Here is a 19,017-nt window from a genome sequence, read left to right on the forward strand (position 1 = left end):
TTGGGGCCTTCCCTCCAGAAGATTTCTCGATCGCGCAGTAACAACAGCAGCGAACTGGCGTTTCAGAGATTTCTCTAGATGTTCCTCTGACGTCTGTCTCCATCAAATCAGAATTGTCCACGGCCCCTATTTAACGGATACAATATCATTTTTACTGGAGGGCTGTGCGCGCACGGCGCGCTGCTATCTCCTCCTCCCGCCTGGTAGGAAATTTAGAATGGAGTTGAGGAAAAACTTTTTCACCCAGAGAATTGTGGATCTGTGAAATGCTCTGCCTCAGAAGGCAGTGGAGGCCAATTCTCTGGATGCTTTCGAGAAAGAGTAAGATAGAGGTCTTAATAATAGCGGAGTCAAGGGATATGGGGAGAAGGCAGTAACGGAGTACTGATTGTGGATGGTCAGCCATGATCACAGTGAATGGTAGTGATGGCTCGAAGGGCAGAATGGCCTACTCCTGCACCCATTGCCTATTGTCTATTGTCCATTAGGTCTCCCTTTGCCTATTCTACAGTTACTCCTGTCAATTTTCAAACACTAGTCTCTGTGGATAACTCACACTGACTTTGTTGAATCTCTTTGACAATTTCTAATTGTCCAGCAATCTCATGCTTTATAAAAGCCTCCCTATTAAACATCTGCAGATCCAGTGTTCTGTCTCTACTTTTAAATAGCAAGCTCACATTTTCCACTCTCTAATTTGCCAAAATCATTCTATCATTTATAGAACTCTGGAAAATGAAATCCACTATTTCCATGGCTACCTCTATTAGTATCCTGGGATGCAAATTATCAAGCTCTGGAGAATTATTGACTCTTAGTGCCATTAATTTCTCCAGCAATATTTTCTTGTAATAGCCCACTTCTTTTAGTTCTCAATCATTGATCTTCCACAATTTGCTTACTTAAGCAGTGAGACAAATAGAGACAAAGCTGTTTCATGCTAAGATACACGATTCTGATGGATTGATAAGAAAAGTGGGCCATCTGCTCCATCAGAGTATCCCATAGGCTGTGAAGATTAAAATTCACCTTGACATGTTGAAGGGAAAGGTCAGGCTTCTATCATCCTTGACCTTTTCTTTTGTCCCTAAGTGGCCAGATTTATGAACAAATGTGTTAATATTCAATTTATTATGCACTTTCATCACTTTCCCTACCTGTTATACTTTGCTTTACTTTGACCAAATACTGAACATACAGGAAAATCTCAGAATTCTAAAAAAAAAATTGCTGTTTGTTTAGTTGGCCCTGGAACTTGCTTGGACACTCGGACTGAGACACAATGTGTATGTTAGGAACTGGCAACCTGTACATTTATATTTACTGGTAGCGATTTGGAAGAACACACGGCATCTCACAAATTGACATAAATAACATGTGGATTGTTTAGTTTTGATGAAAGATTATCAACCTGCATTCCACAGACGCTAATGACCTATTAAGTATCAGCAGGATATAACATTATCAATTTATTTATAACTTTAGTGATACCATATGGAACAGTCCCTTTCAGCCCAAAGAGCCCCAATGACCAGCAGGCCACCTATTTAACCCTAGCCTGATCATAGGTCAATTGACAATGACTAATTAACCTACTAACCAGTATGTGTTTGGACTGTGGGACGAAACCGGAGCACCAAATGGAAATCCACACTTACAGATGGCACTGGATTTGAACTCTGAGCTCCAATGGCCCGAGCTGTAATAGTGTTGTGCTAACCACCACACTGTTGTGCACCCCTAATTGTTGTTTATTTCCGAAATCCTACATCTCCCATCCTTTACTCCTACGAGTTTTTGTACCAATTCTGACTCCTTGGTCTAAGTACACCACTGTGCAACTTGGTATTGGTTTTCCCTAATGAACAGACCTCGTACGGTCAGGATATATAACTGCTCCTCCATCCTCATGATCGTCAACACGAGTGCCCTCCAGGGCTGTGTGCTGAGCCCACTGCTGTACACTCTGCTCACACAGGACTGCAGAGCCAAACACCTGAGTGGGGATCATCACCAACAATGATGAGATGGCCTGCAGAGAGAAGGCTGAAGAGTTTGAGACCTGGTACCAGGCAAATCACCTCTTCCTCAGTATCAACAAGATAAGGGAGATGGTTATCAACTTTGGGAGAATTCGCACTGCTCACACACTCCTTTACATCAGCAGCACAGCGGTGGAAACTGTAAGCAGTTTCAATCTCCTGGGAGTCCGTATCTCACACAACCACTCATGGTCCCAGAGCACATCCTACTCAATCAAGAAAGCTCACCAACACCTCTACTTTCAGGGGAGGCTGAAGAGAGCTGGACTTTGCACATCCATACACACTCATTCTACAGATGTGTAGGAGAGAACATCCCGACAAGCTGCATCACTGCATGGTACGGAAACTGCACTGCGACGGACAGAAAGGCTCTACAAAAGGCAGTCAAAACCGCCTAATGCATCACTGGCACCAGCCTACCCATGATCAAGAAGGTTGCCAGAAAAGAGCCAGGAACGTCATGAATGATCCTGCTTATGGACTGTTGTCCCACTCCCATCAGGGAGGAAGCTACTTACCATCCAAGCCAGAACTACTAGACTGGAAAGCAGTTACTTTCTCTAAGCAGTAAGGCTGATCAACACTTCCAGCACTAAGTTTATTTATTTATGTATTTAGTGATACATGTAGAATTAGCCACTCAGGCCCTTGAGCCATGCCACCCCAGCAAACACCAACAAACCTGATTGTCACGAGACAATTCACAATGACCGATTAACCTACCTGGTAGTCTTTTGACCATGGAAAGAAACTGGAGGACCCAGAGAAAACACACACATTCCACGGAGACTCCTTAGAGAAAGGTTCAGGATTTGAACTCTGAACTCTGGACAGCCGCAAAATGAAATAGCGCTCGCACGAACCACTCTGCTACTGTGGCGTCAGAACTTTATGTATGGTCTAGCAAAACTTTATGGACATATAATCAATCTATTTACAGAATTGTGCAAAAGTCTTAAACAGATATATATACTGCTATGATGCCTAAGACTTTTGCACAGTACTGTACATGTCAATGTGGAATGAAGAATGAATTTGTAAATCTGGTGGGAGTAAAAGATGTTAAGAATGGTGAGGGTGCAGCACCGTGGGAGGGGAGTGGGACAGGTGGCAGCAAAGGAGTGCCAGGGGTGGGAGTTGGCAGCAGTGCAGACACACCCAGCCCTGAGATACCAGACAGGGTCATTCGATTCCAAACAATTGGTTATGGATCATTACAAAATGTCTCTCTGGTGCTTCCCACTCCCTCCCCTCTCCCTTCTCATTTTCCCAACCATGATTTCCCTCTTCCTGCTCCCTTCCCACAAAAGAGACCCATATCAGAGTCGGGTTTATCATTGCTTACATATGCTATGAAAGTTTTTATTTTGCAGCAGTACAGTGAATACAGTGATGAAGAATATGCACAGTACTGTATATAAACAATCTTACATATTTATATTTAGAGTGTGTCTTTATTATTATTATGTTCTTTATCTTTTGTGGGTTTTTTTAGCTGTATCTGATCTGGAGCAACAATGATTTCATTCTCCTTCATACATGTGTACGGGAAATGACATTAAACAATCCTGAATCTTATGTTATGAAAATTAATCTCACTGCCCTCATAAAGGGGCTGTAGATTACTTCTGTAATTTCACTTTAGTTCCCATCTGCAGTAGCATGCATCAGGCTTGAACTATGCACACCAAAAAATCTAATTCCCTATTACTTTTGTTCTAATGTGTGGTTTATGAAAATGGAAAGGATTGAACAATTTTGTTGAGACAGGCTAATTTCTGATTACATAAAAGCAGAATGATAATTATTTGGGCTTGGTGAAATGAACATTATCCACTAATGGTCCACAGCAGCCCTATCCAAAAACTAGTAATTATAAAACACTAATGCCATGTCATCAGCTGTAAATAGTTTGCTAAAGGAAAGCTGACTGTAATGTTTGCCAAATGCATTAATTAAATGTATAAATGATCTTCTGAAATAAAGGTTGAATTTTAATTCCAAAAGTGTTGGTTGGGGTCATCTAAGGTATTAAAATAAAAAAAACTTTAAACTCAACCCTATCTTTCCACTAGTATCTAGATTTAAGGAGAGAGAACAGCTAATCCACTCTCAGGAGCTGGGCTGAAATTACAAAAGAATTACATTTAATTGCTGCAAAACAAAAGAGACTCTGCAGTTGTTGGAAATCCAGAGTAACACACGCAAAATGCAGGAGAATATCAGCAGATTAGGCAGCATCTATGGAGAAGAATAAAGAGCCAATGTTTTGGGCCAAAACCTTATATCAGGATCAAATTAGCTTTATCATTATTTTTATCAGGTGCTGATGAAGGGTCTTAGCCCGAAATGTTGACTCTCTAAAAAAACTTGATAGATGCAGTTGTCAACTATATCAATGACCTGGATGATAATGTGGTTAACTGGATCAGCTAATTTGCAGGTGTAGTGGACAGCCTGGAAAGCTATCATGGCTTATAGAGAGATCTGCATCAGCTAGAAAAATGGCAGATGGAATTTACTGCAGGAAAGTGTGAGGTGTTGCACTTTAGGACCAACAAGAGTAGGTCTTAGCATAAAAGGATCAGGCAATACAGCTCATTAATTTGTTTAAAAAAAAGCATCACAGGTAGAGAGGGTTGTAAAGCAAGCTTTTGGCAAATTGACCCTCTTAAATCAAGTTCGATTTCAATGTTTAAGAGAAGTTTGGATGGATGGTAGATGTATGGAGGGCAATGGTTCTGGTGCAGGTTGATAGGAGTAGGCAGTTTAAATGTTTTTGGCATAGACTAGAAGGACAAAAGGGCCTGTTTTTGTGCTGTATTTCTCTATGACTCTATGCTGCCTGATCTGCTGTGATCCTCCAGCATTTTGTGTGTGTTATATTGGGTGGCGGGGTGGAGATGCGTCTCTACCGAAGGAGGAGTAAGGTGCTCCTTTCCTCTTCTAGCCTGAGGTCACCCTTGGACAGGGTGTAACGCCTGCTTATCTCCCCAGTCAAGGTCACGTAAAGCCATGGGAGCAGCTGGTGCATATCACAAGCCCAGGCAGACAATCTCTTTAGAGTTTTAATCATGCTGGGTCACATGTTTTGTAAAACCACTATGTAGAAGAAGGAAATGACAAGCCACTTCTGTAGAAACATTTTCCAAGAACAATCATGGTCTTGAGACCACGATCACCAACATGGCACATGATGATGATGACGTTTACTTGCTGTTTCACAGAATCCTTGGGAAACATGAAAGTTGAAGGAAAGTAGGGACAGCTTTGAAAAAAAGCTAAGTGCTTTTCTGAAGTATATGGGCCAGAGGATTGGCAATACCACTTTGCAAACGTTCAATATCGTGCAGGAAGAACACTACTCTACCTTAGAAAGATTCCAGAGTCAGGGATTGGTCACCACTTGGACTACCACATCTCAATATCACTAATATCAGACAAGGGTTCTGGAAGAAACCATTTGCCTATGTGGTTAAAGTCTGCTTCTGTTTCATTACTGTAATTGAAGATGCTTATTAAAACATATTGGAGATAAGATTAAGAGCAATATACCAGGGATCATATTTCCAATTCAATTATATTGCAGAATGGATCAGTTCATCAAGCAGATAAATGGTCAGTAAACATTTAAAACTATAAGGAGCTCCACATCACTTCTCTACAGTCTCCCAATCATCGTCCACATCTTCAATAAGTAATGTCTCAAGAAGGCGACCGGTCCTTAATGATGGATGTTGCCCTATTGGTACCATCACCAAGGGGATACAGGACCCTGATTTCAGATCCTTCACCTCTGCATTGCATCAGATGTGGGGGTGTTCATTGATGCTTCCACACTTGTTTTAAACCTCACGGGTAGATCCTCAGCTGATGAAGCTTAATGATATCTGATTCATGCTGCCATGTGTGGTTGAGCTGGTGGAGATAGTGGTCAGGTCTGCACGGGTCACAGTATCCGCACCGTAAAATGCCAGGCAATAGCACTGGAAAGCCTGACTACCTAACCCTGCTATTCAATGGCATGACGACTCTGAGTCCCACACCATCAACCTAAGACCATAAGACACGGGAATCAGAATCAGAATCTGATTTAATATCACCAGCATATGTTGTGAAATTTGTTGTTATGCAGCAGCAGAACATTGCAATACATAATAATAAAAACTTTAAATTACAGTAAGAAGTGTGTGTGTGTGTATATATATATATATATATATATATATATAATAAGCTAAGCAAAAAGAGAAAAAAAATAGTGAGATAGTGTTCATGGAGTCAACATGGAGTCAATGTCTATTCGGAAATCTGATGGTAGAGGGACAGAAGTTGTTTCTGAATTATTGAGTGCGCAGGAGAGGAATTAGGACATTTGGCCCATTGAGTCTGCTTCACCTTTCAATCATTTTTGTCTTAATTTCCCTCTCAACCCCATTCTCATGCCTCCTCCCTTTAACCTTTGATGCCCTTATTAATCAAGAACCTATTAACATCCACCTCATCACTGTCTGGTATGGAGGGGCTACTGCATGGGACCGAAAGAAGCTGCAGAAGGTTGTAAGTCTAGGCACACATTCGGCGATTTAGGAACAGCTTCTTCCCCTCTGCCATCCGATTCCTAAATGGAGATTGAATTTTTGGACACTAGCTCACTTTTTTTTAAATATACAGTATTTCTGTTTTTGCACATTAAAAAAAAATCTATTCAATATACGCATACTGTTATTGATTTACATGTTTACTTATTATTAGTATTATTTTTACCTTTTTTTTCTGTGCTAGATTATATATTGCATTGAACTGCTGCTCCTAAGTTCACAAATTTCATGTCACATGCTGGTGATAATAAACCTGATTCGGATTCTGATTATGATTGATATCCAATGATTTGGCCTCCACTTCTGTCTGTGACAATGAATTGCATAAATTCACCACCCTCTGGTGTAATGAAATTCCTCTGCCTCTCTCTTTTAAAGGGACATTCTTTTATTCTGGGACTGTGCCATGTGGTTTTACACTCTCCCGCTATTGGAAACATCGTCTCCACATCCACTCTATCTAGGCCTTTCAATCTAAGTGGACCATTCGACATTACTGTGTACACCACTGACCAGAGATACAATTGGTCCAGCCACATAAATACAATAGATATAAGGGTAGGTCAGAGGCTGGACCTCCAAGGTTAGGTACTCGCTTTCTGCCACTGTAACTGTTTAAAGACAAAGTGCAAATCAGCTACTCCCTATTTGCTTAGATGAGAGCTGCTCTCTAAGACTTAGGAAGCTTGAGTTTATCCAGGGCATTGATTAGTCCCGAACTATTCCCTAAACTTTCATTCCCTCCACCAATGGCACATGAAATGACTGCGGTATATTCCATCCTCAAAATGCATTGTAAATATTCACCCAAGTTACTCTGGCAATCTCTCCCAAACCCTTGACCTCTTCCTAGCAAGAAGCACAAGTGTGGCAGGTATACAGGAACACCAACACTTGCAGTTTCCCTGCGTGCCTGCACACCATCCGGATGTGGAAAGACATCACTGATCATTCTCTGTCATTGGAAATGAGAATCAGGTTTAATAACACCGGCATATGTTGTGAGATTTGTTGATTATGTGGCTGCAATACATAATAATAGAGATAAAAACTGTGAATTAGAGTATGTATATATATTAAATAGTTAAATTAAATGAATAGTGCACAAAATAGAAATTTAAAAAGTAGTGAGTTAATGTTCATGGGTTCAATTCCATTCAGTAATCAGATGGCAAAGGGGAAGATGCTTTTTCTGAATTGCTGAGTTTGTGCCTTCATGCTTCTGTACTTCCTTCCTGATTAGCAATGAGAAGAGGGCATGATCTGGGTGTTAGGGGTCTTGAATGATGGACTTCAGCTCCCTGAAGCATCACTCCTCGAAGATGTCCTGGATGCTATGGACGCTAGTGCCTATGAGGGAGCTGACTAAGTTTTCAACACTCTGCAGCTTACTTCAATCTTGTACAGTAGCCACACCCTCATACCAGAAGGTTCTGTAGCCAGTAAGAACTCTCTCTACTCCCCATTCCCCCACCCCCAGCCCCAAACAGCATTGTGAGTAGCAAGTTTCAGAAGGGTAACAGCAACTTAATAAAGAGGCTCACCATCACTTCCACAGCAACAAGGGGGAATGTTCAATAAATACTGCCATTGCAAAACTGAATTTAATAAAACCAAATACAGCATATGCACAATTATTCTATAATGAATACTTCTGAATAAGTTATAATAATAACTAACATAGAGTCACAGAGTCACACAGCACAGAAAAAGACCATCCAGCCCAGTAGGTCTGTTGTATGTCAACCTTTATTCCTATCTACACTAATCCCGTTATCCTTCTAACCCCTTGCTTGTTTCAGCATCTGGCTAAATGCCCCTTAAATGTTTGAATTGCATCTGTTTTCACCATTTCCTATGGCAACATGAGCTAGAGAGCAACCAATCCCAGTGTAAAAATATCACCCCTCATATACTGTTTAAAACTCTTTCCCCTCACAAACATCTTTGATTTTCTGAAAGATAATAATGATCGTAATAGCTTTCTGTTATACAGTGCCTCAAGTATTTTGAATCTCCCTAAGGCTCTTCATTTAAGAGAAGATGCTGGAACATAATAGTTTTAATGCTTGCTGAATATGTTAAACCAATATGCTGCTTGATGATCTGATGATCGACTTTGCAAAAAAACGAAATTGCAAATAGTCGATCATGTACGCACTCATGATAGTTCTTCATCTGCAATTTAGTAGCTTGTCATCAGAATGCGATCTTACCTTTCTTTGTTGTTTTTAATAAATTGAGTAGGATTTTGAATATGATAGAACAACACAATCAATTTCAGGTTCAATTTCAAGTTTATTGTTATTGAACTGTATATATGTACAGTATACCACCAAATGAAACAATGTTCTTCCAGACCAAGGTGCACAACACGGTACATATAACTCACACACAACAAAAAAAATATTATTACCACAAATAATTTAGCAAATAATAAAATATATTCCTGACGACTGACATTTAGTATAAAGTGCATTTATGACACAAGTTAAAATTAAACAGTATAACACTATTGCTGCTTCATATATGATGAGGTCTCATCATATATGAAGCAGCAATAGTGTTATACTGTTTAATGGTAGGGTAATGGGTGGTGGCAGGAAATTCTGTAGTCTCATGGCCTAGGCAAAGAAGCTGTATCCCTCCCTCACAGTCCTTGATCTAATGCTACTAGACCTCCTGTGTAATGGTAGGAAAGGTCAAGAGATTATGCGATAGATGGGAGGGATCCTTGACAATGCTAAGGACCCTGCATACACAACATTCCCGATAAATATCTAGGATGAGCGGAAGAGAAACCCCAATTATCCTCTCAGCAGCTCTCTCAATCCTTTTTAGGGTCTTCCATTCAGATGCTTTGCAATTTAATGGTGATGCAGCTGGCCCAGACACTCTCAATGGTGCTTCTATAAAAAAATTGGATAGAATGGTGGGGGGGGGGGGCACTCACTTATTTTGATTTCCTCAGGACATAGAAACACTGCTGTGCTTTTTAGACAAGAGGTGCTGCTGAGCGACCTGGTGAGATCATTCATTATGTGTGTTCTCAGAAAAGTGGTGCTCCTAACTCTCTCCACGGAGGATCTGTTTATGTGCAGTGAAGAGTGGTCAGCCTGGATCTTCCTAATGTCCACCATCGTTTCTTTAGTCTTTTTCACGTTGAGACTCAAGTTGTTGTGCTCTCACCATTCTACAAGCCGCTCTACCTGCTCTCTGTATGGCATCATTATTGGTGAGATCAACTACTGGTGTGTCATCAGCAAACTGATGATTTGGTTTGAGCTGGATCTAGCAGTACAATCATGCATCAACATCGTTAACGTCAGCAGACTGGGCATGTAGCTCTGGAGTGCGCCAGTACTCAGCATGATGGAGCTAGAGATTTTACTGCCAACTTAGACTGACTGTGGTCTTTGTGTCAAGAAATCCAAGAACGAGTTAGAGAGAGGTGTTGAGACCCTTCGAGGACCCAATGGCACTGGCATCCACAGTGATGAAGTGTTTTGAGAGGCTAGTGTTGAAGCGTATCAGCTCCTGTCTGAATGGTGACGTAGATCCTCTTCAATTCGCCTACCAAAGCACAGGTCTACAGCAGATGCTATCTCATTAGCTCTTCACACAACCTTGTAACCCCTAGACAGCAAAGATGCATACATCAGAATGTTCTTTGTTGATTACAGCTTGGCATTTAACACCAATATCCCCTCAAAACTAATCAGTAAATTCTAAGACCTAGGCCTCAATATTCCCTTGCGAAATTGGATCCGGTCTGTGTGGATTGGCAAAAGCATCTCCACAATTTCCATCAGAACAGGAACACCACAGGAATGTGTACATAGCTCCCTGCTCTACTTGCTTTACACCTATGACTGTGTGGCTAACTACAGCTCCAACATCATATACAAGTTTGGTGACAACAAGACTTTGTGGGCTGTATCAAATGGGATAATGAATCAACTTACTGGCGGGAGATTGAAAATTTGGCTGAATGGTGTAATAACAACAACCTCTCACTCATTGTCAATAAGACCAAGGAACTGACCGTACACTTCAGGAGAGGGAAACCAGAGGTCCATGAGCCAGTAATCATCAGAGGATCAGAGGTGGAGAGGGTCAGTAACTTTAAATTCTTGTGTGTCACTATCTCAGAGGACCTGTCCTGGACCCATTATATAAATATTATTGCAAAGAAAGCACGACAGTGCCTCTACTTCCTCAGGAGTCAGCAGAGGTTCAGCAAGTAATCAAAAAAAAATTGGCAAACTTCTATAGATGTGTGGTGGAAAGTGTGCTGACTGGTTGCACTATAGCCTGGTATGGGAACATGAATGCCTTTGAGCAGAAAATCCTACAAAAGGTAGTGGATTCAGCCTAGTACATCACGGGTAAAACCCTCCCAATCATTGAGCACATCTACGTGAAACGTTGCTGTGGAAAATTAGCCTCCATCATCAAAGATCCTCACCACCCAGGCCATGCTGTTTTCTCGCTGCTGCCAGCAGGTAGAAGGTACAAGAGCCTCAGGACTCACACCACCAGTTTCAAGAGCAGTTATTACCCCTCAACCATCAGGCTCTTAAACAAAAAGGGATAATGACATTCATTTAAGGACTCTGTTTTATTGTTATTTCATGTTTGTTATTTATTATTATTTATTTATATCTGCATTTACACAGTTTGTTTACAGTTACTGTTCTATACATTTGCTAAGTATGCCCACAGAAAAAGAATCTCAAGGCTGTATGTGCTGACATGTATGTACTCTGATAATAAATTTTACTTTGAAGTTTGAACTTTTGGCAGTTTACCCACCAGCTTCTGAGGAGTGACCATATTGGGGTGACCATATTAAATGCTGAGCTAAGTTGATAAGCAGCATCCAGGTGTATGAGATATAATTTTATGGAACTGACAGGATGAAGTAGAGCCAGTTGAATGTGTTAACCATGCGCAGAGCAAGAACAACAGTGGTGTTGTATGATCAGACGTTCTTACTGAGTCATGTTAGCAATGGTACGTGCTGGACAACCTACAGTGCAGGAGCTACTGTCCAGGACCTCCAAGACAAAAAAATGTGAGCCCTCGAAAACCTGTGCCGAAAGTTTAGACCTCGTGCGCATTGGAGGTCTAATAAATTCATTGTGCGATCGATCAGCCATATACACACATGTCACATTCTCGCAATCGATCTGTACAAATCAAAGTGTAAAAAAAAATTAAAGAATGAAAGCTGAAAGACTTTACATTCACATATGCAGACTGATAACATTTTATATTTAAATAGAGATACAGTGTGGAACAGACCCTTTAACCCAAGCCTAATCACTGGCCAATTTACAATGATCAATTAACCTACTAACCAATATGTCTTTGGAGGAAACCAGAGCACCTGGAGGAAACCCAAGTGCACACAGGAAGAATGTACAGAGGGCATTGCATTTGAACTCCGACCTCCAACGCCCCGAGTTGTAATAACATAGAGCTAACTGCTATGCTATATTAAGGCAGCCTGGGAAATTGAGTGCATAGGGAGTGATGATAAGGTAACATAAAATATTGCTAAACCAAATAAGAGATCATGGGCTTGTGGTCAGTATATATGCATAGAAAGAACATTGCTTTAAAGGATGGGAAACAGAATAAGAGTAAAAATATTGTTTTGAAGATATCAGGGGAGACTAATTGAGTGCAAAAGGGATCACTTCTCAGGGTCTAAGCTTTTCAGATTTTCATGTTTTGTATCAATAGTTCAAGAGTGTGTCCTATCAAAATTTATTTATAAAACAAAAACTAACTCAAAAGTTAGTTCAGCAGAAAACACAAACAGTTTGGTTGTGGACAGATTAAGTAAATGGGCAAGAAAATGGCAAATAAATTATAATGTGTGACACTAAAGCTTACTAATTTTAGTCAGAATAATAGAGAAGAAGAATATTTTTTTAAATGGTAAAATATGACTGCATGTTGCTGTACAGACGGATCTTAGTATGTTCGTCCACAGGGCAGAGGAAATTAACATCAGACTGAACAAGCAATTTAAAATAAAAACAAATAGAATGTTGGAATTAATTGCAAGGGATGTGGAATACAAGAGCTGGGAAGTCTTGTCACACTTCGGAGACCTCACTCAGAGTACTGTGTGTTGTTTTGTTCTCCATGCGGAAGGAAATATATACCTGGAGGCATTCAAATGCTGATTCACTGAATTGATTCCTGTTGATTGCTGGGACAAAGCAGTTGCTCTAAGAGGAGAGACTGGGTAGGATTAGCCTACATTTACTAGAATTTAGAAGATTGAAAGGTTGATCTTTTTGCAGTTTGTAATATTCTGAGGTGGATTGACAGGACAACTACCAAAAAGCTATTTTCTTTACTTTGAATGCCCATAAGCAGAAGGCATAGACACAGGATAAGTGGTCAGCAATTTAGGATGGAGATTAGGAGCAGTGTCTTACTTAAGAGGTTGTAAATCATTGGAATTCTTGATCCCAGGGGGTTGTAGGTGCTCAGTCACTGAACATTTCAAGACAGAGATCAATAGTTTCATGGGCACTAAATGAATCAAAGGACATGAGGATCGAGCAGTAAAGTGGATTTGAGGTCGTGAATCAGCCTTAGTGTTATTGAATTGTGGAGCAGACTCAAGGGATTAAATGATCTATTCCTACCTTTGTGTCTTCTTGGCATATTAGATTGCTGTCAATCCTGACAGATGCAGAAAGAAAGCTTACCACTAATTCTTATCCCTCCCTAGTTACCATCTCCTGATTAAAACAACTGTCCATGATAGTACTTAATTCTTCATCAAGTTGATCACCTTTGCACATTAGAATGTCATGGACATCTATAACTTACATTCAGTGAGAAATTTATTAAGTATCTCCTATTTCCCTGATGTATGACATCGACTGACAATAATGGGTGAAATTGGAACCAATCCAAATTATTCAAGAACAAGGAATGGCTGATGCTGCTGGACATTACAAAACCATAAGCCAACCATTTTCCAGGATCATTGTTATCTCCAGACTCTGCTAAGACAGCATTTTAGTAACCTGTTCAATCCTATTCCTGAATTCTGACATGATACTTCCTCAATTATGAAGACAGCTTAATTTCATTCCTATAAAAATATACTTCCCTTCTGTTTGTCAGCACATCTTTTCTGTTCATCCATTGCATTCTTAGGGATTACAATGTTTCTCCTCTTCCATCCTCTACACTCCATAACCTTCGATTAAGCCAAGCTCATGTTGTCAGTATTTGATCCTATCATAAATCTTATTAAGTTATTGTCCATCTCCTTGCTGCCTCATTTTGGTTCATGATATTGTAGTACTCTATTTCCAGTTTATTATCTTCTGCCTGGACTTAGTACTCTTCGTAGCCTTGCCCCTATTTATACTGCCTCCAAATGTCTTCAATATATCTCTGTCCATCTGTCTCTCTTTTTTTCTTTCTTTCAATTTTTATCCATCTGTCTATTAGTCTATCTATCTATCCATCTGTCTATCTATCTCCTTATATCTATCTTTCCATCTATCTATCAATCTATCTATATCTATCTGTCCATGTATCAATCTATGAATCTATCTATTTATCTCTCTCTCTGTCTCTCCATTTATCTATCTACCTACCTATTTACCTACTGTATCACCCTTCTTTTTCCATGTTTGCGGCCTTTTGTCAGTTTATCCTCAGGTTGCTTTCAGCTTCCTGGCCTGAATTTGTTTTAATTCCTTGTCTGAGGCCCACGCTCTACACGTCTCCTGTTTTTCCTGAGGCATTCCTATGACCCAACTATTGGTCGCCCATCTAAATAGCCCAAATTTTGCAGTTGGAATGAGAGCAGAATGGTTTTGATTTGTTCATCATTAAAACATGAAGGTGAGATGAACTATTGAATGATGAAGTTAAAATGGAGATCTAAATAGTCCTGTCCATGGTGCCCTACTAGTTCACAGGCTAGATTTATTAGCATAATCTTCATAAATCTGTGAATTTATGAAAACTTCAGATACCTATTGAAAAAATGAAAATGTAATGCTTTCTTGCTTGAGGTATAATTGTTTTTAATGGCATATTAAACCATTATTACTCTTTCATAATGCCTTTGACGATCAAAAATAATTTTATTTGTGTGGTTTGTCGTTCCCTGTGGTAATTATTTTAAAATGTCATGCTTTCTAATACAGTAAAAAGCTTTTTGTTAACTTTGATAATGATATCTCAGATTCTACCTAAATTACACACACACACACACACACACACACACATACAGTTTCTGAACTTTTTTGTGGAATGGACAAATGTGAGGTTAAACATACACTTTTTAATTCTTTACTGCTGCCAACAAAAACATGTTCCAATGTGATTGACGGTGCACCCTGATTGATGACATGCAGCTACTAAGAAGTGGCGATTCTTTAGAACGAATGCCTGCCAGCTACAAATGTCAGGAAATATAAAATTCATGACACAGAAGCCTCTGGATTTTTATGGGCAGCTTTCTTCAAAGTCACCAGCAGGTATTGCTGCTGATCTCAAAATACAAGTCAAAATCTCTTTCTTCAGATCTCCATCCCCCTGTTTCTGAACACAGAGCATTTAATGGTGTTGGGATTTAGAAAAATGAGTTTGTATCTCATTGAAACCAATTGTAAATTGAAAGGCCTAGAGACAGTGGATGTGCTGAGGATGTTTCCAATAGTACGACAGGCCAGAACCAGAGAGCTGTGGAGGCCAAGTTGTTGGGCATATTTAAAGCAGATGTTGATTGGTTCTTCATTCGTATGACTATCAAAGGTTGTGGGGATAAGGTAGGAGAATGGGGTTGAGAGGGATAATAAATAAGCCATGAGCAAGTGGCAGAATAGGTGTATGTTATTCTCCCCACATTACCATCAATGAAACTCTAGCAAAAATAATAATACAAACTACAGATTGAACTGGTCAAGCAGTGTCTCTGGAGGCAAAGGCATTTTGTGTTGAGACTTCAGTACTGAGTGTAGACAGAAGTTAGCCTGCATAAAGAGCTGAGAGGAAGGTATGAGGCAGAAAATGGAATACATCCGGGGGACAGGATAAAGTGGGTGATAATAGGCTGGATTGCAGAGGGTCATGGGAGAGTTTAGAGACAGAAGCTGGTGGGTGATAAGTAGTGTGATGGGCAGATGGAATTGCATGGGGAATTGGTAGGAAGGATAAGCCAAAGGAGAAGAGAGACAAGTACAATATATAAGTGCATAGTTTATCAGTGACTGGAATCAAGTGGGGTAGGTGACAAATCTAGGTTTAGAGAAGAGCTTGGTGAGTGACAGGTAGAAAAAGACAAAGAAAAATAGGCCAATAGAACCAGATGGCGTTCCAGCGGGAGACAGGATGGTTGGAGGGGTGGGGTTGGTGATGGAAAAGCTGAACACAGGGAGAGACAACTCAACTGGGATGGTAGGATTCTACAGCTTCTCTGTGCACAAATGGCTATTTTCTATGGATAACAAGACATCTCTGCCTAATGGTAGACATGATTTCACAAAGAAAACAAACTTACTATTTCTTTACTCTCTTCTAACGAGATCTTCAATTTTTATTGGTTAAATAAAGAATAAAAGACTTACATTTCTGTTGTATCCTTCATGACCTGGGTTCTTTACAATCATTAAAGTGTAATCATTGTGATAATGTTGTATATCTGTGCTTATCAATGTCTGACAGAATTCAGTTGGTCTGTTACAAATATTAGCTGATGGATAAATATTATCCAGGAGTTTAGATGGAAATCTCCTGCTCTTCTTCATTACAGTGACAGTATATTTTTATATGTCAACTTAAAAGGACAGAAAAAGCTCAGCTTCATTCAAAAGGAAACACTTTGCTCTGAATGGTTCTCTGGTTGAGATACTGGAGCCTGCTGACCGCTGGATTCCATGCTGAGTTGGGACTGGCCATTCCCATTGGTGCTGCCCTCCAGTGTTCACTCCGGGGAAGGCAAGTTGGATTTCCCTGGTCTGTGGCTCTGCATGTGCAAAAGAAGCAACTGCTACAGCTTGTTCTTGCAGAATCATGGCTCCAGGATAACATCCATATACCATCAATTTACAGGCCATGACACTCAGGAACTTGGGCTATATTATTATTCTTTTAATATATATTTTTGTAACTAGCCTCTAAGTTTTTCTACTACTATTATTATAAGTGTATATGTGCTGCGTATGACTATTGGTTCTGTGTTTTGCACCTTGGCCCCAGAGGAACACACTGTGTGGTTGAATGGCAATTAAACTTGAACTTCAGTTCTATACTGGATTGGCACTGGTGTGCTTAAGTCTCAAACTTTTTATTTCGGGATGAATATGCTACTACGTTTTAGTTGTAACAGCCCGTGTATAAACTCTGTTGGTTTGACAATAGGATAAATCTCTACAGTAAAGAAAATGAATGTTAATATTTGTGCAGTTTGAATTTGAGATGTCTGTGCATTGCATATATGTGTATTCAAAAAGTAACAAGTTGCATGACTCAGTATAGCAGCAAAGCTGAAATGTATGAGTTAAATCCAAATGCTCCGGCTGCCTCAGCAGCTGAGAAACAACTTGAGCAGTGTTAATGATGCAAATACAAGTATTGCGCCACAACATAAAGCTGTCGAAGTAACAGAGCATCGAATGTGGAACAGTAACAGCACAGACCGACCGTTTGACCCAAAATGTTATGGCAACCCATATAAATGTACACCACAACCAATCTAACACTTCCCTCCCACACAGCCAATAACCACAATTTTTCTAACATCCATGTGCCTCAGAGTGTCATAAATGTAATGGACAAGGGAAAAGAATCTGTGAGACACTTGGAGAAATATTGTATTCCATAACATTGTCCTGAATTGAGAAACAGGAGCATCAGACTCTTGAACGAAAGGGGATAACTTCAATCATCTTCACTCATCCCAATATTGAAATGCTCTCATAACCTATGGACTCACTCTCAAGGACTCTTCATCTCATGGTCTTGATATTATTTGTTAATTTATTTATTTTTGTATTTGCATGGTTTGTTGTCTTTGGCAGATTGGTTGATCGCCCACATTGGAGAATCGTTCGTTAACTCTGTTATGGATTTATTGATTATGCCAGCAAGAAGATGAAAATGAATCTCAGGGATGTATGTAGTGACATACATTTACTTCGAGATTGAAACACAATTAAGTATGCAATGTGAGTAGAAAGAAAGGTTATAATGGGAGGCTAGCATCTCTGTATATCAGTTAAAAGCAGTTTCTGAAAGAGAAATGCAACTGTTGCTTTGACTTTCCTTTTATTGCCATTGAGTAATTCAAAGTAGGATTTCAGAGCAGATAAGAATACTCCAGGACTTTATAGAAAAAAAATATTTATTCATTTATGGGATGTGGGCAACGCCAGCTAAACCAGCATTTATTGCCCATCCCTAGTTGCCTTTGAGAAGGTGGTGACGAGCTACAGTCCCTGAGGTGTAGGTACACCCACAGAGCTGTTAAGGAGGGAATTCCATGATTTTGACCAGCGACAATGAAGGAATGGTGATATGGTCTGCTCTTTATCAAATCACGGTATTGTTTTGCACTGTTGTAACTATAGGTTATAAGCATGTGGTTTTTGTCAGTTTTTCAGTCTTGATTTGTCTTGTGTTTCTGTGATATCATTCTGAGGGAACATTGTATCATTTCTTAATGCATGCATTACTAAATGACAATAAACAAGGACTGTGTGTCCTTGTAATCTAATCTAATCAAATCGAATATGTTTCCAAGTCCGGATGGTGAGTCACTTGGAGGGGGATTTCTAAGTAGTGGTATTCCCAGGTATCTGCTGCTCTCATCCTTCTAGATAGTAGAGTTTGTGGGTCTGGAAGGTGCTGTCTTAGGAACTTTGGTGTGCACCTTATAGATGGTACACACTACTGCAACTGCTCGTTGATGGTGGAGGGATTGGATGCTTGTGGAAGGGGTACCAATCAAGTGAGGTAACTTGTACTGGATGATAGAAACCATAGAAACCATAGAAACTACAGCACAGAAACAGGCCTTTTGGCCCTTCTTGGGCGTGCCAAACCATTTTCTGCCTAGTCCCACTGACCTGCACACAGACCATACCCCTCCATACACCTCCCATCCATGTAACTGTCCAATTTATTCTTAAATGTTAAAAAAGAACCCGCATTTACCACATCGTCTGGCAGCTCATTCCATACTCCCACCACTCTCTGTGTGAAGAAGCCCCCACTAATGTTCCCTTTAAACTTTCCCCCCCTCACCCTTAACCCATGTCCTCTGGTTTTTTTCTCCCCTTGCCTCAGTGGAAAAAGCCTGCTTGCATTCACTCTATCTATAC

This window comes from Mobula hypostoma, chromosome 3 (genome assembly GCF_963921235.1).
Source record: "Mobula hypostoma chromosome 3, sMobHyp1.1, whole genome shotgun sequence".
NCBI lineage: Eukaryota > Metazoa > Chordata > Chondrichthyes > Myliobatiformes > Myliobatidae > Mobula > Mobula hypostoma.